Raw genomic sequence first — 26,366 nt, 5'->3', positions numbered from 1 at the left:
ATCAGGACCACAAGGCGAATTCTGCCACTTCACTGCGCAGAAATAATCAATATTTACAGATGCCCCATGAGACCCTCTGGCAAGCTCACCAAGGAATTTATCGATTGAGGATTTAGCACTTAGAAACAAACAGCAGCGGAATTTATTCCATCAACCATTTTCCTTGTAGTGGATAAGACATATGTGTAAGAGAGAGATCATTGTATCAGTTTACATGAATAATTTCAAGGAAAATTAGAAAGCTGCAAATTGTTGCGGGATAGAATTTAGGAAGCTGCAACACATTGTTTAGCTTACAGTCCTGCCCCTCTCAAGCAACGGGTTCTACTTACATAAACAAATGTAAAAAAACTTGTGCACATAAACAAACGTAACAAACAAACTGCTGGATAAGCTCAGCAAGTCTGACAGTTCCTGTCGAGAGAGAAGCAGAGTTAACATTTCAGTGAAGAAGAGTCAAATAGACTTGAAATGTTGGGTGGGATTTTATGGCACTTTCCCCTGGAAGAATCTTTTGGTCTGGTCAAAGTTGGCCTCTGCGTCAGGGCTAGCGAGCCATCAAAGTACCATTGACTTCTGTTAAGAAAAAAAGGCAATTTCTAGGAATTTATATTTGTATTGATGAATATTAAAAATAGGATATAGTTTTAAATGTGTTCAATTTAATGTTTCCTGGCCTGGAAGGGTAAAAACTATAGTTAGATTCATGCTGGACAAAGGTGTATGTGTGGAAGTTGGTTAAGTTAAAATTGGGGTTTGATCGTGCATAGAGAGGGTTAGCATGTGAAAAATTAACAAATGGCATAAGCATGTGGGCGTTGCTTATCAACTGGATGTCCTTTTAGGGTAAAAAGCTTTAAAGTTTTAGTTTAGATAATTTGAGAGCAATTGGAGACAGAATCTCAGGGATTGAACATCTCTCAACTCTGCCAGAAGAGAGACAGGACAGGATGAGAGCTACAAAAAGTGCAAGTTACAGCCCAGATAACCAGGGAATTGGGACATAAAGAGTGTCTAAGAAGTCTGGAGTTATGTGAACAGAGACCATGGTATTGTTCAGAAGAATTCAAGGAAGTATAAACAAGATGTTCAGAGTTAAAGAAACAAGTGCAGTAACTGTATTTAAAGTGGGACAGCAGACTTCAGAGGTAGATGAAAAGTTTGATGTCATTTTAATACCATCTGGGAATCAAAGATTAAAGCAATTGTAAGCAGGTTGCACAGCGGTCAAGACAAAGAAATCCTCAAGGGTTGACGTGAAATAATGGACTGGATTTGCTGTTAAAAGTGGAGAGGAAACTTTGTATTGAAGTGTCATTTGTAAAACCTGGGCTGGATTTCGGAACGCCAAGGGTGAGAAAATAATTGTGTTTTGGGGAGTGGAGTTTGGAAACTCTTATACGACAATCATCTGGGGGAATTCTGAGGAGAAAACTACAGATACTAACTTGGGTTTGGGCTGAATGTACATTAGACTACAGTTAAACTTGTGTGTTTAGAAGGAACCTTTTGTGTTAATAAGACCTCTGTATTTTAAGCTGTACTCTGTAATCCATGTTTATCTTTAAACCTGTGTGTATTTTTTAAGATAAGGGCGGAGTAAAGGAATTAGTTTTTCCTGTTATTAAAACTAATTAGCAATCCTATGACTCTTTTCTCCACGTTTTATTTATTTATTTTTTAAAATAAATTTATAGTACACAATTATTTTTTCCAATTATGGGGAAATTTAGCGTGGCCAATCCACCTGACCTGCACATCTTTGGGTTGTGGGGGTGAAACCCACGCAGACAAGGGGAGAATGTGCAAACTCCACACAGACAGTGACTCAGGGCCGGCAGCGAACCCGGGTCCTCAGCGCCGTAGGCAGCAGTGCTAACCACTGTGCCACCGTGCTGCCCTTCTCCATGTTTTATAAAGAAAATTGAAAGTTACCATCTTTTGATGCAAGGTTCCATTCTGGGATCTCAGTTATAACACCGAGTTGGACCATAACACTTTGGCAGTACCGGATTTTCCTGTTGGTGGCCAATAGCTCACTGCCTCTGCCGTGTGTTTTCCCATCATGGGGCATCTGGAAAATTCCAGCCATTAAATCTGTTTCTCTCTCCAGAGATACTGCTGAGCTTTTCCACCGCTTTCAGCTTTTATTTCAAATTTTCAGTATCCACAGTATTTTGCTTTTATTTTACTCTTATGAATGTGAGGTCCTATAAGACAGTTATGTTTGGTGCCACCTCTTTAATTCAAGGTACAATGGAGCAGTGATGCTCTGCTATGAGTTCTGCCCAACAACAAGCCTTTCTGGTGTGGTTACCATGGGGATAGGAGGGCCTAGTTGAGCCTTACTGAGAGTGAGGTGCATAATGTTCAAACCTAAAATCAAAACGCAAGAGCTGCTGGGCTGACTGTGAGTAGGTGACTTTGATACTACAAGTTTTTGCACAGAAAGGAATGTTCATAGAAACATAAATAGAAAATAGAAGCAAGGGGGGGGGGGGGGCATTCGGCCTTTTGAGCCGGCTCTACCATTCAGTATGATCATGGCTGATCATCAAGTTCAATACCATGATCATGCCTTCCCCCCTTATCCCTTGATCTCTTTAGCCCCAAGAGCTATATCAAATTCATTCTTGAAATCACACAATGTTTTAGCCTCAACTACTTTCTGTGGTAGTGAATTCCACAGATTCACCACTCTGGGTGAAGAGATTTCGCCTCGCATCAGTTCTAAAAGATTTACCCCTTATCTTCGAACAATGATCCCTAGTTCTGGAGTCCCCCACCATCGGGAATATTCTTTCTGAATCTACCCTGTCTAATCCTGTTAGAATTTTGGAAGTTTCAATGAGATCCCCTCTGACCCTTCTAAACTCCAACGAATATAATCCTAACCAATTTAGTCTCTCCTTATATGGCTGTCCTGCCATGCATGGAATCAGTCTGGTAAATCTTCGCTGCCTCCCATGGCAAGAACATCCTTCCTCAGATAAGGACACCAATACAGCTGTTATGGGCGAGACATTTTCAGAACCCCAAAATGTATCATGGAGTTCAACCAACCTCTATTTGTTGCTTTTCCCAGCACACGGCTTTTTCCCTAGGTGTGGGATTATGGACACGTGGGTTGATAAACACAAAACACTGTTTATTCCATGAACTCATGGAATGGGCAACACGGTAGCATTGTGGATAGCACAATTGCTTCACAGCTCCAGGGTCCCAGGTTCGATTCCGGCTTGGGTCACTGTCTGTGCGGAGTCTGCACATCCTCCCCGTGTGTGCGTGGGTTTCCTCCGGGTGCTCCGGTTTCCTCCCACAGTCCAAAGATGTGCAGGTTAGGTGGATTTGCCTTGATAAATTGCTCTTAGTGTCCAAAATTGCCCTTAGTGTTGGGTGGGGTTACTGGGTTATGGGGATAGGGTGGAGGTGTTGACCTTGGGTAGGGTGCTCTTTCCAAGAGCCGGTGCAGACTCGATGGGCCGAATGGCCTCCTTCTGCACTGTAAATTCTATGAACTCAACTCAACATCTTCAATAAACATTGGATCTCCTAACACCCCTTACTTCAAAGATAATTCAGAAAATATTGCAACAGTAAATAATTCCTTAAAATGTTCCTTCAAACTTCCAAGAGACTTAACACCTTTAAACAAAATTATATCAGGTTAAAGGCTTCACTATTATAAGTTTAAATTACCCAAATAATCCAGAGATAGTCTTTCATGGCAGAGATCCAGCTCACTGCAAAGCACAGGCACCCACCAGCTCTTTTCAAAACTGAAACCACACAGACACACACCAGCTCTTTTTCAAAAAAACTGCAAAACCAAATTCAAAATGGCTGAACTGAGCTGAGCTCCACCCACTCTCTGACATCACTGTTTTCTTAAAGGTACATTGCTTAAATATCCATGTTTTAAAGGCACTCTCGCATGACACCTCCCCCCAAGAAAAAAAAAAAAACCATCAACTTCAAGATGGTTTCATTTTTCACTTTTGCACGATCCACTAAGAAATGCACACAGTAAAAATACTTTTTCGGTTTTTAAAAAAACAACACATGCAAACAGGTATAATAATATAGTCCATTTTTCTTTGGCTTCTTCCTCCATCCGAAATCCTTCTCGATTGACAGTCTCTTTGAACAAAGTCTCTGCACGATCCATCCATTCCTCTACTCCTCGGCATTTCTCTTTAGAATCAGATACTTTAGTTCAATCTGACCACAGAGTCTCTTGCAATTCTCCAATACAGGAGCATTGGTTACCACAGCTTTGAGGCAGTCAAATGCCGTTGAAAGTCCGCTGTCCATTGAAATTTTTGACGTTTCTTCAGCAATTCCATCGGTGGAGTAATCACGCCACAAAACCTTTACAAAACTGTTCGATCAAAGCCATTCATGCTCAGAAATCGCATTATTTCCTTTCGTCTTGAGGATAATGGAAACTCCGCAAGGAAAGTGTTTCGAGCTTCTCCAAATTCACTTTTGGCTAGGTTTATCATCAAACCTGCCTCCTGAAGTCGATCGAAGAACTCCATACGATGTTTTAAATGTTCTTTCCATGTCTGGAAGTTGGAAATAAAAGCAGATTGTCCCACTTTCTCAACGCAATCCTTCAAACGTGGGATAGGATAAGAGTCCGTTCTTGTAACTGCATTCACCTTTCGATAGTCCACACACAGCCGTTGGGTACCGTCTGGTTTAGGTACCATCACTATGGGTGAGCTCCATTGGCTGCAACCCACTTAATTATGCCATTCTTCAGCATACCCTCAATCTCTCTGTTAACCTGTGCCAATTTTAAAGGATTAAGTCTATATGGATGTTGTTTGATAGGAACAGCATTTCCCACATCTACATCATGTATAGCCATTTTAGTACTTCCCAATTTATCTCTACAAACTTGTGATATCCATGTGATATCAATAACTCTTTCAGGTCAGTTTGTTTTTTCTCTGGAAGGTAACTTAACAATTCAACCCAATTTTTAAGAACATCCTCATTTTCCAATTTAATTTGAGGTATGTCAAATTCACAGTCATCTGGATTTGGTTCGTCACTTTGAGTTAGAATCATTAAAACCTCCTTTATCTCTCCTTCCCTTTCAAAGTACCTTTTAAGCATATTCACATGACACACTCGGTGAGTCTTCCTTCTATCTGGTGTTTTTACCACATAATTCACCTCACTTAATTTCCTTTCAATCTGATACGGTCCACAAACCTAGCTTTTAAAGGCTCCCCTACCACTGATAACAATACTGAAACTTTATCTCCACTGGCAAAACTACGAACTTTGGATTTCTTGTCCGCTACCCGTTCCATCACATTTTGTGCAACTTTCAAATGTTGTCTAGCCAATTCACCTGCTCTATTTAATGGTTCCCTAAAATTTGCCACGTAATCCAATAGTGTAATATTCGGATTTCTCACCCACCAATTTTTCCTGAATCAATTTAAGTGGTCCTCTTACCTCATGACCACGAATGGGATTCCTTTATCCCAATCCTCTGGATAATCTTGGCAATACGCCCTCAACATTGTCTTTAATATCTGATGCCACCTTTCTAACACTCCCTGCGACTCTGGATGGTACGCAGTTGATTTAAATTGTTTTATTCCTAAGCTATCCATAACTTCTTTGAATAACTTTGCAGTAAAATTCGTTCCTTGATCCGATTGAATTTCTGTGGGTAGCCCATATCTAGTAAAGAATTTAAGTAACTCCTCCACAATCCTTTTAGCTGTAATATTACGTACTGGAATGGACTCTGAAAACCTAGTAGACACATCCATTCCAGTCAAAAGATATTGATTCCCACTTTTTGTTTTAGGAAGCGGTCCTACACAATCGATTAGGACCCTTGTAAAAGGATCCTCAAATGCTGGAATGGGTATTAAGGGCGTTGGTTTTATCACTGCTTGAGGTTTCCCTATCACTTGACAAGTGTGACATGATTGACAAAATTTAACTACATTTTTATGTAGTCCAGGCCAATAAAAATGTTTCTGGATTTTAGCTTGAGTTTTTCTTATTCCCAAATGACCTCCCGCTGGTACTTCATGTGCAACTCGCAACACCTCCGTTCTATACCCTACCGGCAATACTACTTGGTGAACTTCTGCCCACTTTTCATCCGTCTGCATATGTACAGGTCTCCATTTTCTCATCAAGACATCATTTTTCCAGTAATAACACTCTGGTATACTCTCAGATTCCTCTTCCGTATATGCTTTCTGATATATCCGTTTTATTTCTACATCTTTCTGTTGTAACTCCGCCAATTTTCCTGAACTAAAAATATCTGACTCATCCTCCACCTGTTCTTGTTCTTTTTCAACCATCTGATCAAAAATCGTTTCTGATAATTGCACTTCAACTTCATCTTCACTCTTTGATTTCTCCTCTTGTCTTAACCTGTGATTTTGCGACCTTGTTACTACACAATCCGGAAAAATCCCAGGATATTCGTCCTTCAACACTTCAGTTGTCTGATTTTCCAATGGCTTGTCAACCACAGTAGGCATCACTCCCACCTGCAATCCAGCTATATCATTACCCAAGATAAACTGTATTCCTGGACAAGATAGTTTATCTATTACTCCTACTACCACTTCACCACTCTACATTGGACTTTCTAACCTTGAGTTATATAATGGAACGCTACTCCTCTCACCCTGAATTCCACATATCACCACCTTTTCTGGCAACATTCTTCCCAAACTACATAATTCCTCATCTCTTATCATTAAAGATTGACTAGTGCTGTATCTCTTAAAATTGTGACTTCTTCACCTGCTCCTCCTGATACACATGAGTAAACTTTACCCACACAAGTAAATTCTTTAAATACATCTGGCACCTTAACAATTACTTATTGAACAGGCTGTACAATCGTTTGCACCTCCTTCGCTTCCCTTGGGCTTTCCTTTACCACTCTAACAAACCCCACTATCTTATCCTGTTTTACCACATCAGCCTTCCCAGTGCTTTTCTTCAACCACCAACATTGTGACTTTACATGGCCTAGTTTATTACAGTGAAAACATCTGAAACTTTTCATTTCTTTTCCACCCTCCTGGATTTCTTTTTTAATCTGAGGTACACTCTCTTTCTTGTCTCCCATCAGATCACCTTTACCTTTACCACTTGAGCATTTCTCATGTCCCCAGTTTCTATCCCTCACCGGCTGAAACTGAAGTAAGAAACCAATCTTTGATTTATGAACTAATTCATAATCATCTGCCATTTCCGCTGCTAATCTCGCAGTTTTAACCCTCTGTTCTTCCACATGAGTTCTCATTACATCAGGAATTGAATTTTTAAACTCCTCCAAAAGTATAATTTCTCTGAGAGCTTCATACGTTTGGTCTATTTTCAAAGCCCTTATCCACCTATCAAAATTACTCTGTTTGAGCCTTTCAAACTCCATGTATGTTTGACCAAATTCTTTCCTTAAATTTCTAATCCTTTGTCTGTAAGCTTCAGGCACTGGCTCATATGCACTTAAGGTGGATTTCTTCACCTCCTAATACGTTCCAGATACCTTCTCCGGTAGTGATGCAAACACTTCCTCTACCTACCAGCTTTGTTTGAATCAGTAACACCTACATGTCCAGTGGCCGTTTCATTTGTTTAGCTACCTTCTTAAATGAAATGAAAAAGGCTTCCACTTCCTTCTCGTCAAGCCTTGGCAATGCTTGGACATATTTAAATAGATTCCCACCAAGCCTTCGACTATGACGCTCTTTCTCACTATCCTCATCACTATCATCCAACTGTACATTTCCCTTTACGTCTGCCAATTTTAACTGATTGTCATGTTTCATGGCCATTTTCTGAAGTTCAAACTCCCTCTCTTTATCTTTTTCCCTGATCTGTATCTCCCTTTCTTTTTCTTTTTGTTCTGCTAGGATTATTCTTTCTTTTCTCCTTTCTTCTCGCTCCTTTTCTTTTCCCTCTCTCTCCCTTTCTCTTTCTTTTTCCTCTCTCTCTCTCTTTCTCTTTCTTTTTCCTCTCTCTCACTCTCGTATTCCAGCCACTTTAATTCTTTCTCATGTTCCATTTGTTTAATTTGCAACTGAATTTTTGCCATTTCCAATGAGTCAAACTCTATCTCAGGCAACTTTAAATGCTTAACCACCGCCATAATTACCTCATCTGTTCGCATTTTGTCAGGTAATGTTAACTGCAATGTTCTCGCCAAATCTAACAGTCTGCTTTTCGTTTCTGTCCGTAAAGTACTACGTGTGACATTCTCCACCCCCAAAAACGTCTGAGCCTCTGAAAGAACCATTGTTCACAACACTCTCCCCACTTTAACTAAAATACCACACTGGAAAAGCAACAATCCTTCACTGTCTTTAAGTTCAAAAAAGCCAATCCAATAGATAGACTTTTATCCCGGACGAGCCCCAATTATTATGGGCGAGGCGTTTTCAGAACCACAAAATGTATCATGGAGTTCAGCCAACCTCTCCCTTTAATGTATTTGTTGCTTTTCCTAGCACGCGGCTTTTTCCCTACATGTGGGATTACAATTATGGTCACATGGGTTTTTAAACACAAAACACTCCATGAACTCAACTTAACATCTTCAATAAACATTGGATCTCCTAACACCCCTTACTTCAAAGATAATTCAGAAAATATTGTAACAGTAAATAACTCCTTAAAATGTTCCTTCAAACTTCTAAGAGACTTAACACCTTTTAACAAAATCACATCAGGTTAAAGGCTTCACTATTATAAGTTTAAATCACCCAAATGATCCAGAGATAATCTTTCATGGCAGAGATCCAGCTCACTGCAAAGCACAGACACCCACCAGCTCTTTTCAAAACTGAAACTAAAAACCTGCAGCTCTCTGGAAACAAACAGACACACACCAACTCTTTTAAAAAAAAACTGCAAAACCAAACTTCAAAATGGCTGAACTGAGCTGAGCTCCACCCACTCTCTGACATCACTGTTTTCTTAAAGGTACATTTTTAAACATCCATGTCTTAAAGGCACTCTCGCATGACACAGCACACAATATTCCAGGTGTGGTTCATCAACGCCCTATACAATTGCAGTAAAACATCTCTATTCCTCTCGCTATGAAGGCCAATATAACATTTGCCTTCTTTAGCGCCTGCTGTACCTGCACTCCTACTTTCAGTGACAGATTCATGAGGACACCAAGATCTCCTGAGTATCCATAGCACAGAGCCCTGCGGTACTCCAATAGTCACTGCCTGCCAATCAGAAAAAAAACATTTATTCCAACTCTTTGCTTCCTGTCTGCTAACCAGCCTTCTATCCATCTCAATAGAGAGGAGAGAGAGAGAGAAAGAGAGAGAGAGGCACCTGACAGGACTTTGATCCAATGACAGTGACAGAACAGTAATATAGTTCCCAATCAGGATAGTGAGTGGCTTTGAAGGGACCTTGTAGGTTGGTGATGTTTCATGTGTCAGCTGGCATTGTCCTTCTAGATGGGAGTGGTCATTGCATTTGGAAGGTGCTGTTTGAGGAATGTTAGGAAATAGAGCTGATTCAAACAATTTATATTTGTATTGCGGGTCCTAAAAATCAGATATAAGTTTAGGTTTAAATTTAATTTCAGGTTACTGTGTAAGAAAGGATTAAAACTTTAGTTATGGCTTCACGTTAAACAAAGGTGCCTGCATGTTTGTGGGTTTTGGTTTCATTTTAAACCGTGCCTGCATTGTAACTAATGAGGAACAACAAGATCATAAAATGTTCAAGGAACAAAGCAATCAGGAATACAAAACTATTTTGAGTGAACAAAAGAAACATCTCAAAAATATGCTTGAAACAGCTAAATAAAAAGATTTGGACCAGAGAAGAAATGAGATGTTGATGCACAAAAATCCCATTTTGACTTTGCTAAATCAAAAGGACAGTTTAGCATATTTGAGTTTGGAAAATAATCTTGAGAATTGAAGTGCACCTACAAATAACAAAAAGGACAATTGGACTGTAGGCTGAAATGAAACATTCTTTGCTGAGTGAAAAACTAGGAACAAGAAGAAAAAGAAACACAAGACTTGAATTGTGATCATGCTGTTAGATTTATTGCCTTTCCTGTGGTGAAATCTTTGCAATGATATAATATGGCACGTAGTTGTGAAATAAGATGAGAAGTTTACTTGTATGAGGTAAAAGGTTATTTTGTTAGATATTCATGATATTATATTTGTATGAAGTGGATAATGGTTTTACACATTGTAAAGAAATCTTCACAGTTGTGAAGCTTTCTTTCTTTCAAAGGGGGAGGCGTTAGGAAATAGCGCTATTTTAAATAATTTATATTTGTCTTGAGGGTATTAGAAAGAAGGTATAAATTTAAGTTTAATTTTGAGTTTCCATGTAAGAAAGGGTTAAAACATTTGTTAGCTTCATGTTAAACAAAGGTACCCACATCTGTAGATTTTGCATTATAATTAATGGGTTTATGACGTGAAAATAAGTAGAGTTTAATGAAAGACGAGGCTGTTGTTTGGCAACCAGGGGAGACACACTGAAAAGCATTTCACGGGTGGTTCAGTTGGAACCTGGTATCTGAGATAAAAGAAGATCTCACAGCAGCGAGGCAGGACAATGGAGTAAAGGTAGAAAGCAAGTTGCAGAATCTAAAGAACAGGTAGTTCTAGACACCGGGGAATGAAAGAGAAATCACAGTAAGATTGAAGCCAAAGTGACAAAGAACTGGTGCGGGATTCTCCGACCCCCCGCCGGGTCGGAGAATCGCTGGGGGGGGGGGCGGCGTGAATCCCGCCCCCGCCGGCCGCCGAATTCTCCGGCACCGTAAATTCGGCGGGGGCGGGAATCGCGCCGCGCCGGTCGGCGGGCCCCCCCCCCGGCGATTCTCCAGCCCGCGATGGGCCGAAGTCCCACTGCTGTCATGTCAGTCACGCCAACGTGAATCAAACCACCTACCTTATCGGCCCCCACGGTGCCTGGCCCGCGATCGGGGCCCACCGATCCGCGGGCGGGCCTGTGCCGTGGGGGCACTCTTTTCCTTCTGCCTCGGCCACACCCTCCGCGATGGCCGATGCGGAAGAGACCCCCCCTGCGCATGCGTGGGGATGACGTCACCAGCCGCTGATGCTCCCGCGCATGCGCGGACTTCCGCCGACCGGCGAAGTCATTTCGCCCCCTGCTGGCGTGGCGCCAAAGGCCTTTCCCGCCGGCTGGCGGCGCACCAACCACTCCGGCTCGGGGCTAGCCCCTCAGGGAGAAATCCGCACCTTTGGGGCGGCCACTCCATCCCGCCGGGACCCCCCGCCCCGCCAGGTAGGGAAGATACCCGGCCCTGGAATCTGAACAAGGTACTGTCCACTGAAGTTAAAGAAAGGGGCAGAGAAAGGTTCCGAGTTAAAGTCAGAGTTGAAAGATGTAGACCTGGAGAAGTCAGCTAGCGAGAAGTCAGACAGCTGAAGTAATCCTAAAGTTGGTGAGACCTTAATACAGTCTGTGAAGCAGTAGTGTTCTGATGACATGGCTGGGTACCTGAGAGATTGTATGGAATCTTAAATACACATTGCAATCCAAGACAGAGGGATACTGAAAGGCGAGATTTAAATCCTGGAAGTAGATCCTTGTTGAAGGCATCCAAGAAAAAACATTGTTTGAGGGAATACTCCAAGGCATTTTTTTCGAGAGTGGAGTTTGGGAACGCTCATTTGGAAGTCAGAGTTCCAGTAAAACCAGTTTTCTTACAGTATGATAAACATCTGAGGGGATTCGATGAGAAATCGACAGATGTTAAATTTGGTGGCGCCTGTCTCTCAGTTTCAGAGTGTCGTGTGGCTGATCACAGTTGGCTTGTTGGTTTACATGGACTGTGTACTTACTAAGAACCTTATAGTATAAAATATATTTTAGAAATCTGTGTACATCTGTGAAGATATAAGGAGTGTTGTATTGCAGTCAATCTTTTTATGCTTAATAAATTCTTTTTTTTAAAGTTAATTGAAAGTTCTGTGACTCTTCATCCAAGTCTCTAAGGAAAATAAAAGTTACAGTCCATTGAGCCGGGGTTCCATTCTGGGGCCTGACTGTCCAGTAGTAGAAGTAGCTATGAGCAATGGGTCAGGGGAGCAAGGGATCAGGGTTCACGTCATGCCCCTACCAGTACCTAGGCTTGCATGGGGAAGCTGATGATCCTACCAGTAGCCTGAATTCAAAAGGAAGCTTCATGAGAAGAGTCCACACAAGGAACTCTAGTTAAAGAACAGAAGCCAAAGGGAACAATTAAGAATCATCCAAGATTACATTGCAGTAGGGCCCACTCTCTGAATCTTCCAACTTAATGTTGAGGGCCTGTCGGCAGCCAAACAAAGCTTCATCGGAGTCCTTCCTGCTCATTGCTATAATTTGCCTGTAAGGAACCCACATCGGAACAGATGAAGTAGGCCGCTATTCCATCGAAGGCTATGACTTCCTGTGCTATCACGCTCACGCCAAATATTGCAATGCCACCTATGTCCAAACTGACATTGTTCAATCAAATCACCTGGCAACAACCACTTTCTCTGACACCCTAGCGGTTGGTGGATTCCACAGTGCCAATGTCTACAAGCCCTCCAGAACCAGTTGGGAGCAGTAAGTCTTGCCCACTCTCCCCCACCCAGCCATCTAAGTTGGGGCCTTTAGCAGCCATTATTCAGACTGGGGATACCCAGTACTGGACAATGACAGTGAAATGTTTGCAGAGTGGGCATCCAGAAATGATCTTACACTTACACACAACCCTAAACAGTGAGGAACATTCCATTCAGCATTGGGATTACTCTCTTGAGCTCTGCTGGGATCATTTCTCTTAATGGGACTCCCCACCCTGCACAGAGCCTTGTATTATATGACTTCCCACACAGCGAACAATGTCCACTACCTGTTCATATAGGCCTACATGTTCCCGTAGTCAACAGCCCCAAGAAGAACCTCTGGAAAGTCAACTGGACAAGATACAATGTAACCTTGGAATGCAGCACCTCAACAATTCCAATATGAAACATCACTGTAGACGAAGTATATAACTGTCCCTGAGCTGCCATCTACAAAGCAGCCTACATGGCAAGTCCCTAAGGTTATGAATCCATCTATGTCCCATGCTTAGATGAAGAGAGTGCTGCCCTCCTGAGGGTATATGAAGCATCAGGGGACCCGGAGGTAGGAGACAATCTGATCAAGTCCCTCAATGCCAAGCACCACACCAAGTCAGAGGAAACTACAACAGAGATAATCTTCTAGCCTAATCCATTGCCTTGGAGCACCCCAAAAGCCGCCCATCCAAAACTGCCCCGCAGTTACTCCCAAACATGTTTCCAACCACCTGCTTGACTTAGCTAAGGCACCCCTGGACATAAACACCAAAAGAAACATCCAGGATGAACTAAGACAACACCATCAGCAACATAGAGAAGATATCAGTCCTGCTCCTTTTGAGGTGGCATAACTAAAGAAGGTCCTACAGGTCTGGCGATGTGGCAAGGCAGCAGGATATGCCAGTATTGCGCCAGAATTTATGGAACACCTGGATCCCCAAGTTCTTGCCTGGCTGAACTGGTTTTACACAAAAGTCATAAATTCCAACACCATTCCGTAGAAATAGCGGAAGGCATAAGTCATCACCATACCAAAACCCGAAAAAGACCCGTACTTGCAGTGTGGGGTTATGTCCATATGTGAGGGGGCTGACATTGTTTGTGGGTGGGCGGTCAAGGGCATCATCAAGCTCACTTGGAGATTAGGCGCCCTTTCAAAATGGTGGCCCGATTTCTGTGGAGCCAGTCTGTCCAGAGGGTTCTACTCCCCAGTGATGAAAATAATTCTAACTGTGGGCAAGCCCGGAGTGGAACTCCCCAGGGCCCCAAAATTGATTAAGTGTGGTTAGACAGTGGTAGGGAACTCGCCCACAGAGCCGGTGAGAAACTCCCAGTCAAACCTGAAATGGTACTTAGAAACTTCCGTTAGAACGCGCCTGTCTGTGGAAGTGGAAGCCAGCTGAAAGCATCAGCATTTGAGATTCGTATACCTGGTCTGTGTTAAAAAATATATGAATAAGCAACCAATAGCAATGTCTATCTTTGCACTCTGGCCGATGCAATCGGCGGAACCGGTTTATCCTTGCGGAAAAGACCAAGTTACGAGATGTTGGGATGAATTCTCCGCCAGCGGAATTCACCACACATGACTATTATGGGTTTGCCTGGGTTAAAGTGGACAATTAATGTCAATGATTGTAGACCCTGCTTCACTTGGCCAAAAGACTTTCTTAGGGAACCTTTCCACTTCCAAAGTTGATGCTTCTTCACAGAGGTGCTCCAAAGTTGTAAACACGTTGGGTAAAAAACAGCCATAATAGTTGCCAAAGAGAAAATGCTGGAAAATCTCAGCTGGCCTGGAAGCATCTGGAGGGAGCAAAAAGAGCTAACTTTGGGTCATCTGTGTCACGATATTCAGGTAAACATCATGGTACAAACATACATACATACTGATGGACAGATCAACGGACCAATCAACACACACACAACACCACAGCCAATCACAGGCAAGAGCATACACACTGCAAAACAGGGAACACGACACTTCCCGGGCATTCCAGCAGGAGACAGCTCAGGGCACAGAGCTCACAGCAAGCCACTCAGCCATCCACCATGTGCTGAGTGCCACTCCAATATAGTATTAGGAATAGGTCCACAGATTCTAGGGTTATGATCGAACCTCAGTAACCAGTTTACCACTGTAAATAAATGTTAGTAATAAAACTGAGTTGTACCATTCGCAACCGTGTTGGTTCGTCTGTGTGGCAGAGTACCCAACACATCAATCTGGACTCGAAACATTAGCTCTTTTCTCTCCCTACAGAAGCTGCCGGACCTGCTGAGATCTCCCAGCATTTTCTCTTTGGTTTCAGATTCCAGCATCCGCAGTAATTTGCTTTCAACCATAACAGTTGACCATCCCTAAAAAGGACTTCGACTCAGTCACATTCCATGGTGCTGGCACCCCTTTTATCACCTTTATCTTGTCCTCGAGTGCATATAAGACTTTTGCATCGGCTTTGAAAAGTTAAACATGTGACCTCATCGGTCTGAAATGCACATCTCTCGCATTTCAGGCACCTATCAGTTTCTTTGAACCTCCTGAGGATTTCTTTCGAATTGGCACTGTGCTCCTTGGGTGTTGCCCCTGTTACGAAGACATCGTCCAGATACACCACCATCTCGGAGATCCTCTGCAAAAGGCTCTCCATCGTGAGCTGAAATATAGCGCAGGCAGAGAAACTACCATAGGGCAACCTCATATATTGGAATAAGCCTTTCTGTGTGTTTATGGTGACACATTTCCTTGACTCTTCCTCCAACTCAAGCTTTTGGTACACCTGACTTAGATCCAATTTCGAGTACTTGAGGCCTGCTGCCAATTTTGTGTAGTCGTCCTCTATCCCTGTTAGAGCAGCCCTGTCACAGTCACCTTGTAATCACCGCAAATCCTTACTGTGCAGTCCAGCTATAACACTGCGACTATTGCTGCTGCCCATTTCAAGAACTGTACTGGAGTAATTACCCCCAGGTCTTGCAGACGTCTCAACTCCACTTCAACTTTTTGGTGCAGAGCATCAGGCACCAATCGGGCTGTAAAGAATTTTGGTGTACCCTCAGGCTGTGTGTAGATTTTGGCCGTTGCCCATTTTATGCACTCCATTTCTCTGGAAAACTTTGCGGTATCTACTTATATGTTTGCTCTCCTACCACCATGGTAGCAGCACCTGCATCTACTTACATATTTAAAGGCCAGCCATTAACAACAAGGACAATTTCAATGGTGTGTGTTTTATTTAACCCCATCATGTTGAACTTATAGACCTCGATTCCTCCTCAAGCTTGCTCACCAGAGTCGCCGACAGTTTTTTTGCGAACTAGGTGTAGTCTGCCTGACTCTGCATCTTGTCCTTGTTGTTAATGGCTTATCTTTGGCCTTTTTATCACACCTGAAACAAATGAATTTCTTACATTTGCAACTGTCTTGATGCAGCGATAACTAGTCTCTAAACACCGTGACTGACGGTCACTCTACCTTTTTTCAAGCTCCTCTACATCCTCGCTGCGGGTGCTCGGACCGGCCACCGATACCTGCCAAAGATTATCTCCCTCGCTTTGCAAGCCTTTTAGTTCAAAAACGCTTTGTTCAGCTCTTGTAGTTGCTTGAGGCAACTCAAGCGCTTTGTCTAAGGATATTCTGGTTTCTGCCAGCAACACCGTCTGAATATTCAAGTTATTGATATTGCAGAGCAAACGGTGACATAACAAATCATTGAGAGATGGACCGAATTCGTAATTTTCAGCCATTTGTTGAAGTCTGGCTGCAAAAGCGGATATTGTTTCTCAAGGATCCCTAATTGCTGAGTGCAATTTATAGTACCGCATAATAATGGTTGGCCGAGGATTGTAGTGGTCTCTCACTAGTTACACTAACTGATCAAAAGACTTGGTGCCTGGAGCCTCCGGAAATATTAGGCATCTCACCTTATGTCTGCGGACCGCAAACTGTGGGTAATATACTTATTGTTTGTCTTCTGCTGCAATTTCATTGGCATCCCTTATGTGTCCATGGGGGAAAGCAAACTGTGTGCCACATCATCGAATAATGTACAATCCATAGACTCAGTGGAGGCTAATCCGGACTCAAAATGGCAGAATCGGAAGAAACTGCTTAGCTCAGGGACTTGCGTTCACAAAATAAATAAATAAGCTGGAATTGCAACAAGAGCCTTGGTGAGTTGCTGCAGTGTATCTTGCAGATGGTACCACTGCTGCGACTGTGTGCCAGTGGTAGAGGGAGCAATGGATTTTGGATGGGGTCCCAATCGAATGGACTGTTTTGTCCTGGATGCATCAAACTCCTTTTGTTGGAGTTGCACTCGTCTAGGCAAGGGAACAGCATTCCACCACTCTCCTGACTTGTGCCTTGTAGATGGTGGACATGCTTTGGGTAGTCAGAACGTGAGTTACTAGCCACAGGATTGCTAGCCTCTGATCTGCTCTTGTAGCCACAATGTTCATGCGGCTAATCCAGTTCAGATTCTGGTCAATGATAACCTCCAAGATGTTGATAATAGGGGATTCAGTGATGGTAATGCCATTGAACGTCAAGAGGCAATGGTTAGATTCTTTCCTGTGGGGATGGTCATTGTCTGGCACTTGTGTGTCATGTTACTTGCCCCTTGTCAGCTCAAGCCTGGATATTGCCCAGGTCTTGCCGCACGGCAGCATGGTAACATGGTGGTTAGCACAATTGCTTCACAGCTCCAGGGTCCCAGGTTCGATTCCCGGCTTGGGTCACTGTCTGTGCGGAGTCTGCACGTTCTCCCCGTGTGTGCGTGGGTTTCCTCCGGGTGCCCCGGTTTCCTCCCACAGTCCAAAGATGTGCAGGTTAGGTGGATTGGCCATGCTAAATTGCCCTTAGTGTCCAAAATTGCCCTTAGAGTTGGGTGGGGTTACTGGGTTATGGGGACAGGGTGGAGGTGTGGGCTTGGGTAGGGTGCTCTTTCAAAGAGCCGGTGCAGACTCGATGGGCCGAATGGCCTCCTTCTACACTGTAAATTCTATGATTCTATGATTTGAACATGGACTAAGAAGTACGAAAAGGTGCTGAACATTGTGCAAACATCAACGAATCAATGAACATTCACAATTCTTATTTTTTAATTACTTTATCAGAGTTACAAAGCCAGAGTTCAGAGTGTGGACAGGGACAAACCTCTAATCCAGCTCCTTACCTGCTCCAAAAACCAATTCAAATTGAATCCAATTCATGGTCCCCTCAATAGAGACGTACCAAATCCAGGCATTACACCTGACATAACGCTCATCTTAGCCAAAAGGCCGAGAAGCAATTGAACAGCCACAATTCTGATCTTATGATGGAAGGACAGTCATTGACAAAGTAGTTGAAGGCGGTTGGGCCTAGGACACTACTCAAGGAACTCCTGCAGTGAGGATGGGTTTAACTTTCATGAGGCTAAAGGCAGAACAGAGCAAATAACCTATGACACCACTTGGCACACTGGCCTCCTCACGAAGTTGTCAAGGGTCCTCCTCCCAGGCGACTAAAAGCATCAGAACACTGTTGAACAATCGAAGGTTCAGAATTCACCTTGGACAGGCAAAAAGTACATGGGAAAGACAAACCAATAGACTCCCAAGGCTCAGTAGTGGTGCCAACCCTGTTTAACTTGTACACAAATTACCCTTGTTATCATTGCATCAAGACAGTTGCAAATCAAAGGAATTTGTTTGTTTCAGATGTACGAGAAAAGGCCATATACAAGCCAGATGCAGAGTCACACAGACGACACCTAGTTCCCCAAACAAACGTCGGCAATTCCAGTGAACAAACTTGAGGAAGACTCAAAATAGAAATCTGGGGCGGGATTCTTCCCTACCCGGCGGAGTGGGGGTTCCCGGCGGGACGGAGTGGCGTAAACCACTCTGGCGTCGGGTCGCCCCAAAGGTGCGGAATCCTCCGCACCTTCAGGGTCTAGGCCCACCCCTGAGTGGTTTGCGCACCGCCGACCGGCGGGAAAGGGGCTTGGCGCCACGCCAACCGACACCAAAGGGCCTCCGCCGGCCGGCGCGAGTTGGCGCATGCGCGGGAGCACCAGCGCGTGCTGGTGTCAGCCTCACACATGCACAGAGGGCTTCGCTTCCGCACCGGGAATGGCAGACCGGTACAGCCTCCGATGCGGAATGATAGAGTGCCCCATGACACAGGCCCGCCTGTGGATTGGTGGGCCCCGAACGCGGGCCAGGCCACTGTGGGGGCACCTCCTGGGGCCAGATCCCCCTGCACTCCCCCAAGAACCCCGGAGGCCGCCCGCGCCGCCAGGTCCCGTCGGTAAGGGACCTACTCCAATTTACGCCGGCGGGACTGGGAAAGAATAGGCGGGACTTTGCCCCATCGCGGGCCGGAGAATTCGGGTGGCCCCGGGGCCCATTGAGCCGCGCCGGACCACGCCATTCTCCGAGGCGGGCGACGCGACTCATGCCGGGCCGATTTTTGGGGGCCCGAAGAATTTGGAGGACGGCAGGGGCGGGATTCACGCTGACCCCCAGGAGAATCCCACCGCTGAAGTCTATAAGCACAACATGGTGAAGCAAAACACCCCCCATTGAAATTGTCGTTGTTGTTATTGGCCGTCCGTTAAATGTGCAAGTATATACAGATTCTGCTGACATGGTAGTAGGAGAGCAAACATTTCATTATCTACAGGGATGGTTGCAATCCTTTAATCTCAGCAGTGCATCAACCACTTTAGCCACCTATACGGGGGAGGCCCTGAAGATAATGGGCACGAATTCAACACCAGTATCTCACCAACGATTCATGGGGTATCTCTTCCTCACTGTAATTTGCTGGACAATTTAAACATGAATAACAGCAATCACCATTAAACCTGCTGTTAACTTGACAGAAAATTCTGGTCTGATGTCTGCCCACTGATGAAAAGATGAGGCCAATTAATATGTCGCCTGAAAAGAAATCTGCTCAGTTGTTGGGTAAAATTAAAACTGGACTTTCAAAAGATCTTCGCTGTGGTAGATTCATGAGTGAGCTGTGGAGGAAGGTGACAGGTAGACGAATGGATTGCAAAAGAGGAAAGAATGAGTTGGCATTAAGAATGGACTGGCAATCGATCCTGGTTCTGGAACACTTGTCTGCATGGCCTCACCTCACTCCCACAATCCAAAGTTGTGCAGCGGAGGTAGCTATGTTGCCCCTTAATTGGAAAAAAACTATTTTTTTTTAAAGAATGGGCTGGCAAAAAGTGAAATGTGATGTTCCACAGAGATTGGTGCTAGGACCACTGGTCTTCGCAATTGACATGAATGATTTGGAGTCAGGATTCCGAAGTTCAGTTTGAAAATATGTGGATGGTGCAAAATTGGGAAGTGTAGTTAACACAAAGGAAGAATGCCCCCAAAAATGAAATATTAATTATTTTGCAGAATGGGTTTGGACTTGGCAAATGGATTTTAATATAGATTGGAGGGTGGTGATGTATTTTAGTAGAAAAATAAGGAGACAACAACCTGCTCAGGTACTAAGGGCTGAATGAGATAGAGTAGCAAAGGAATCTAAGGGTACTGATATACAAATCAGGTAACTTAATACGGCTCTTTACAAAAACACACACCAAGCACAAGGGTTAATTTCTGGAGTCGTTTAATTTGAAACAAATTGGAGAATTTATGTGAAATGTATATCAAATCTTATATCACATTGGAACACTGTACAAAATTCAGCTCTCCATATTGTAACTAGGGTTTGGTAGCATGAAGTAAGGTGCAAAAATGATTTGCGATACTGATACAGGTGCCAGGCAACGATCATCTCCAACAATACAGAATCTAACCATCATCCCTTGACATTAAATTACATTACCATCATTGAATCCCCCACTACCAACATCCTGGGGGTGAGCAGTGACCAGAGACTGAACTGGACTAATCATCTAAATACTGTAGCTACAAGACCAGTGTCATAATATACACCAGCATATCATGGTGCAGCCACACACTGATGGACACACAATGGGACCAATCAACATACACAACACCGCAGCCAATCACCAGTGAGAGCACATGCACTATAAAGACAGGGGACATCAGAGTTCCTGCTCATTCGAGTAGCAGCTAGCTAGGAGCACAGAGCTCAGAGCCTGCAACACAGACATTCACCATGTGCTGAGTGCATCAACTGGTTTGGACAAGGCAAAGGTATTTAGTTAAAGCTGGTATCGTATTTACCCACAGTTCAAGTATGTTTAAATAGTTAACCTTTTAATAAAATAGTGTTACACTACTTCAACACTACTTGGTGACCTGTATGTGATCCAGAACACCCAACACATCATGATACCAGGAGTGGTTGCATACTAGCACTTCTTAGACCTACCTGCAAGTGAAGGGGCTGTTTAGCACAAGGCTAAATCGCTGGCTTTGAAAGCAGACCAAGGCAGGCCAGCAGCACGGTTCAATTCCCGTAACAGCCTCCCCGAACAGGCGCCGGAATGTGGCGACTAGGGGCTTTTCACAGTAACTTCATTTGAAGCTGACTTGTGACAATAAGCGATTTTCATTTCATTTCATTTCATCTGCCTGCTGCCAGCATTCCGTCATTCTGCAACATGGACAACATCAGCCCGCCTCCGCATCGCCGGCAACCTCGGAGCCAACTGGAAGATTTTCAAACAGCGCTTCCATCTCTACCTCGAAGCCACGGACAGGGAGGGCGCCTCGGACACCAGAAAGATTGCTCTTCTCCCCTCCACGGCCGGGGACCATGCCATCCAAATTTTCAACTCTCTCACCTTTGCAGATGATGAAGACAAGGCAAAGTTCAAGACGGTTCTCCTCAAATTTGACACTCACTGCAGCGTAGAGGTGAATGAAAGTTTCGAATGCTACGTGTTCCAGCAGCGTTTGCAGGGTAAGGACGAACCTTTCCAATCCTTTTTAACGCACCTCCGCATCCTTGCGCAATTTTGCAGCTACGGGCCCACCTCCGACTCCATGATACGCGACCAGATCATTTTTGGTGTTCAGTCGGACCCCCTACGTCAGCAGCTCCTCAAAGTAAAGCAACTCACCCTAGCGACCGCCATCGAGACCTGTGTCCTACAGGAAAATGCCACCAGTCGGTACTCCCATATACAAGCGGCTGAAACGGCGCGGCAAGGTCCCCATGAGGCGGAACGGGTCCAAGTGATTGTACACTCCAGGGCCTCAGCCTGGATGAGGGCGGCCATTTCGCGCGCTTTTCGCAGACTCCCGCGCTTGTATGCACCAAACGAGGGTACGGCGACATGGAAGAACGTAATGCGCAGGCGCGCACCACGCAGGACCGCACCACGCCTGCGCAGTGGCGCAGCGAATGTGCTGACATCACGACATGCGGCAACTGTGACTCCGCCCATTTAAAGCGGCAATGCCCAGCAAAACCTCGACAATGCCTACGATGTGGCAGCCTTGGCCACTATGCAGCCTGCTGTCGAGCAGCTCAGCCTTCCGATTCATATCGCTTCAGCCAGCCTCGCAGGAATGTTCAGGCAATTCAACCCACAGTCACCGAGTCCGATTCTGACCTCCCACACAGCAGTGACGCCGAGGACACGAAGGCGCCTTTTAGAGTCGGTGTCGTAACGAACAACAGGCTGTCCCCGAAGCAAAGACACCAGCTGCTGTCGGTATACAGCATCGATCCAGACGATGAGTGGTGTGCCACCCTGATGGTCAACCAGAATTCGTCGCCCACCTCAGAGACTTAATTTGTGAACTTTGCACTAATGAACTCTCTGGTAGGTTCTGTTCTTCCGTTTAATCGGTCAAGTGGTTTGTATATAGTGTTCATCTTGTTATTTGTGTGACACACTGTTTTTTTCTGCATTAGGCACCTTCCATGTAAATAGCTTTGTTTTATGTACATAGTCCTGTAAATATTTCGCACACACGTAGTCAGGAACATTCACCACACACTATTTATTGTCAGGCACATTTTTTTATATAAAAGGGGGATGTCATAATATACACCAGTATATCATGGTGCAGACACACACTGATGGAGACACAGTGGGACCAATCAACATACACAACACCGCAGCCAATCACCAGTGAGAGCACATGCACTATAAAGAAGTGGACATCAGAGTTCCCGTTCATTCGAGTAGCAGCTAGCTAGGAGCACAGAGCTCACAGCCTGCAACACTGACATTCACCATGTGCTGAGTGCATCAACTGGTTAGGACAAGGCAAAGGTCTTTAGTTAAAGCTGGTATCGTATTTACCCACAGTTCAAGTATGTTTAAATAGTTAACCTTTAATAAAATAGTGTTGCACTACTTCAAGTGCTGGTGACCTGTATGTGATCCAGAACACCCAACACATCAACCAGGTCAGAGGCTGTGATTTCTGCCTTCTGACTCTCTGCAGTCTGTCCACCATCTACAAGGCACAAGTTAGGAGTGTAATGAAATGCTCTCCACTTGCCTGGATGAGTGCAGCTCCATCAACACGCGAGAAACTTACCATCGACAAAGCAACCCGTTTGATTGGCACCCCATCCACCACCTCCAACATCCACTCTCCCCCATCACAATACACAGTGGCAGCAGTGTGTACCATCTACAAGATACATTGTAGCAACTTGTCAGGCCTCCTCCAACAGCACCTTGAAAACCTCTGACCTCGACCACCTCGAAGCACAAAGGAAACATGCACATGGGAACACCACCAGCACATTCACCTCAAAGCCACATACCACCCTGCCATGGAACTATATCACCATTGCTCCACTGTCGCTGGGTAAAAATCCTGGAACTCCCTCCCATCAGGGTATACCGGTGCACCACACGGACTGGAGGGATTGAAGAAGGCAGCTCACCTTTCACCTTCTCATAAGCAATTCGGGATGGGGCAATAGAATTACAAAAAATAAGGGGCTGAATTCTCCCAAAATGGGATCATGCCCCCATGCCGACGTAAAAGCGCTGGCGTTTTACTCTGGAGGTTCCTGCAAAAAAGATGAGCTGATTCAATGCCCTGCAGGGGGCTAGCAGGGACCCAGAGTAATTCACGCAGCTTTAGCTGTGGATATGGGCCCCCGCATTTCGGGTATTGAGTCCACACATGAATAGCAGGTTAGTTCCACGCCGTCGGGAACTCGGCCAGTCGGGAGCGGAGGATCGCTGGGCTTGCCTCTGTCAATGGGCCCCCAGCCGCGCGGAGTCCTCCGAGATCACGCCGATTCTCGGGTCCCAGAGAATCGCCGGACCGGCGCCAGGCCCGATTTCACGGGGTTGCGGAGAATCCATCCCAAGAATTAAAAGGATATACTTATCAGGAAAAGCTGATAATTATTTTGTCGGGAAAAAATGGCTAAATGTGGCTTGATACAAATCTGCAAGATAAAATGGTTTAATAGGCGAGTGGTAAGAAAAATGTTTGTACTTGCAGAATAGCCTCATAATTAGATATTATAAATGTAAGATTGTCCCCATTAGGGGATTCAGAAGAAATTTATTTACGTACAGGGTGGTACAAACCTAGAAGCCACTCACACAAGTAGTTCAGGCGAATAGCAAAGGGAAGTGAGATAGATAAATGGGAGTGAAAGCAAAAGTAGGATATGCTGATAGGGCGAGATGATGCAGGGCGAGGTTATGTAGGGTGAGGTGATGTAGGGCGAGGTGATATCGGGCGAGGTGATATAGGGGAAGATGGTATATGGTGAGATGGTGTAGGGTGTGAGGAGATTGCTGTGAAGCATAAACACTGATGGAGACTTGTTAGTCAAAATGTCTTGTTTCTTTGCTGTACACTGAATGCAAATATGTATTTCCAAATCAATGAATATTTTGTTTTCTTGAAAATATAACTTTGTACTGTAGTCTACACTTTACAAGAAACAATTTAAACACAGTTCTGAAGCCAATGTGGATGACTATCCCAAGATTACCAGAACCAGAATGTCGCTTTCCTTATGTACTGAATCAGATTTAAGATGTGCGGGTTAGGCAGATTTGCCATGCTAAAATTACCCCTTGGTGTCCAAAGATGTGCAAGTTAGGTAGATTGGCCATGCTAAAATTGTCCCATAATGTCCAAAGATGTGCAGGTTCGGTGGATGCGGGGGAGTGGGCCGTGGTAGGGTGCTCTTTCAGAGGGTCGATGCAGCATTGATGGGCCGAATGGCCTCCTTTTCCACTGTAGGAGTTCTATGGATTCTAATAGCTATAATATTAACCACAGGATTCAAATCAAAACGAATCTCAGCACAGATCTGACACATCCGCTGTTCCACTAGTTAATGTGCACAGTTAAGTTGAACTATCCACTACTCATTTCACCTTCTTAAATTGGACTGACTGGGAACAGTGAACTCATTGGGATGACAAATCACTTTGAGAGGGCTTTAAAATAGACTGGAGAGATTAGAACCCCAGATCTTTTATATAAAATATATATTTTTTTTAAATCAGCTACAGTCAATTACTTCTCTTACATCCTGAAACAATTACCTATTTTGAGGCAAATTGTGCCATTATTCCCAGAGACCTTTTCATCAATATCTGGATCAGAATTCTTCAGATTGTAAGATTTGCATTGATCTAGCACCCTTCAGGACCACCTGACATCCTGAAAGCACTGTACAGCAAATTCAGTACTTGTGAAACGTGGGGCAGGATCCTCAGTCCTCCAGCTCCGTGTTCCTCGGCGACGCGCCGTTCGCTGGCGGCAGGATTCTCTACCCACGCCACTTGTCAATGGGACTTCCCATTGAAGCCACCCCACATTGCCGGAAAGGAAGTGCGCTGCAGCCGGGAAAAGAGAATTCCAACAGCGGGAGAATATCGGCTGTGATCACTGTTGTGTCACTGCAAATGCACAACAAGCTTCCATAATCAGCAATATGAAAGTGAGCAGATAAACGGCCTCTGAAATGTTGGGTTTGACTTATCGGCCTCGTCGCCCCCGACTTGGGGACTCAACGAGGTCGTTGAATCTCACAAGAGTCCTCTCCCAAGAGTCACGAAGAGTGAGGCGTCACAGAAGATTCATCCAAAACTCGCGAGACGTCACAACTTGGATCTCACCCCCGCTAGGCAGGATTCAGATCATTGTTGTGTTCACATCGCTGCATTGGGACCTGATTGCATGTTCCCGTGACTCAGAGGCACCAACTGAGCCACCATGCTGAAATTAAAATGAAATGCGTTTAAAGGCTGACACTCAGGTTTCTAAAGAAACTGACAAATCAGAGGGAGCTTGCCAACTGTTGATTAAAGTCTTGTTGATATTTATCAGCCAAAATTATGTAAGTCACAGATTAGTCATGATCTCATTGAATGGGAGAACAGGCTCAAAGGGGTAAATCGCCTACTTTGGTTCCTATGATGTATGGATGAATGACTGAATGAATGCATTCTTCCCACTGAGATGTAGTTTGTCCCTCCACCATGTTTTTTGGCACTCATGACTTGGGTATATCGATGATCTGTCTCTTGTTAGTTCTTATCCCTTCAGATAAGATGAAGTGATTATTTAACTTCATTCATAATTCAACATTTAAAGGACGAATTCTCCATACAGTCTCTTAGTGGGAATCAATCAATTTGAGCATTAAGCATAAATTCTCACGAATACAGATGTACTTCTTTGTGGCATGAAATAATTGGCAAAGATACTGAGTTATTTGACTTAACTCAAGACTCAATGTTGGACAAGCAGTCTGACATTGCAGAGGCATTGGAGAGATGCAAAAGGGTGGCTGAGAGGCAGAACTGGATG

This window comes from Scyliorhinus torazame, chromosome 21 (assembly GCF_047496885.1).
Source record: "Scyliorhinus torazame isolate Kashiwa2021f chromosome 21, sScyTor2.1, whole genome shotgun sequence".
In the NCBI taxonomy this organism is placed as follows: Eukaryota; Metazoa; Chordata; class Chondrichthyes; order Carcharhiniformes; family Scyliorhinidae; genus Scyliorhinus; species Scyliorhinus torazame.
This window is presented reverse-complemented; position numbering follows the sequence as displayed.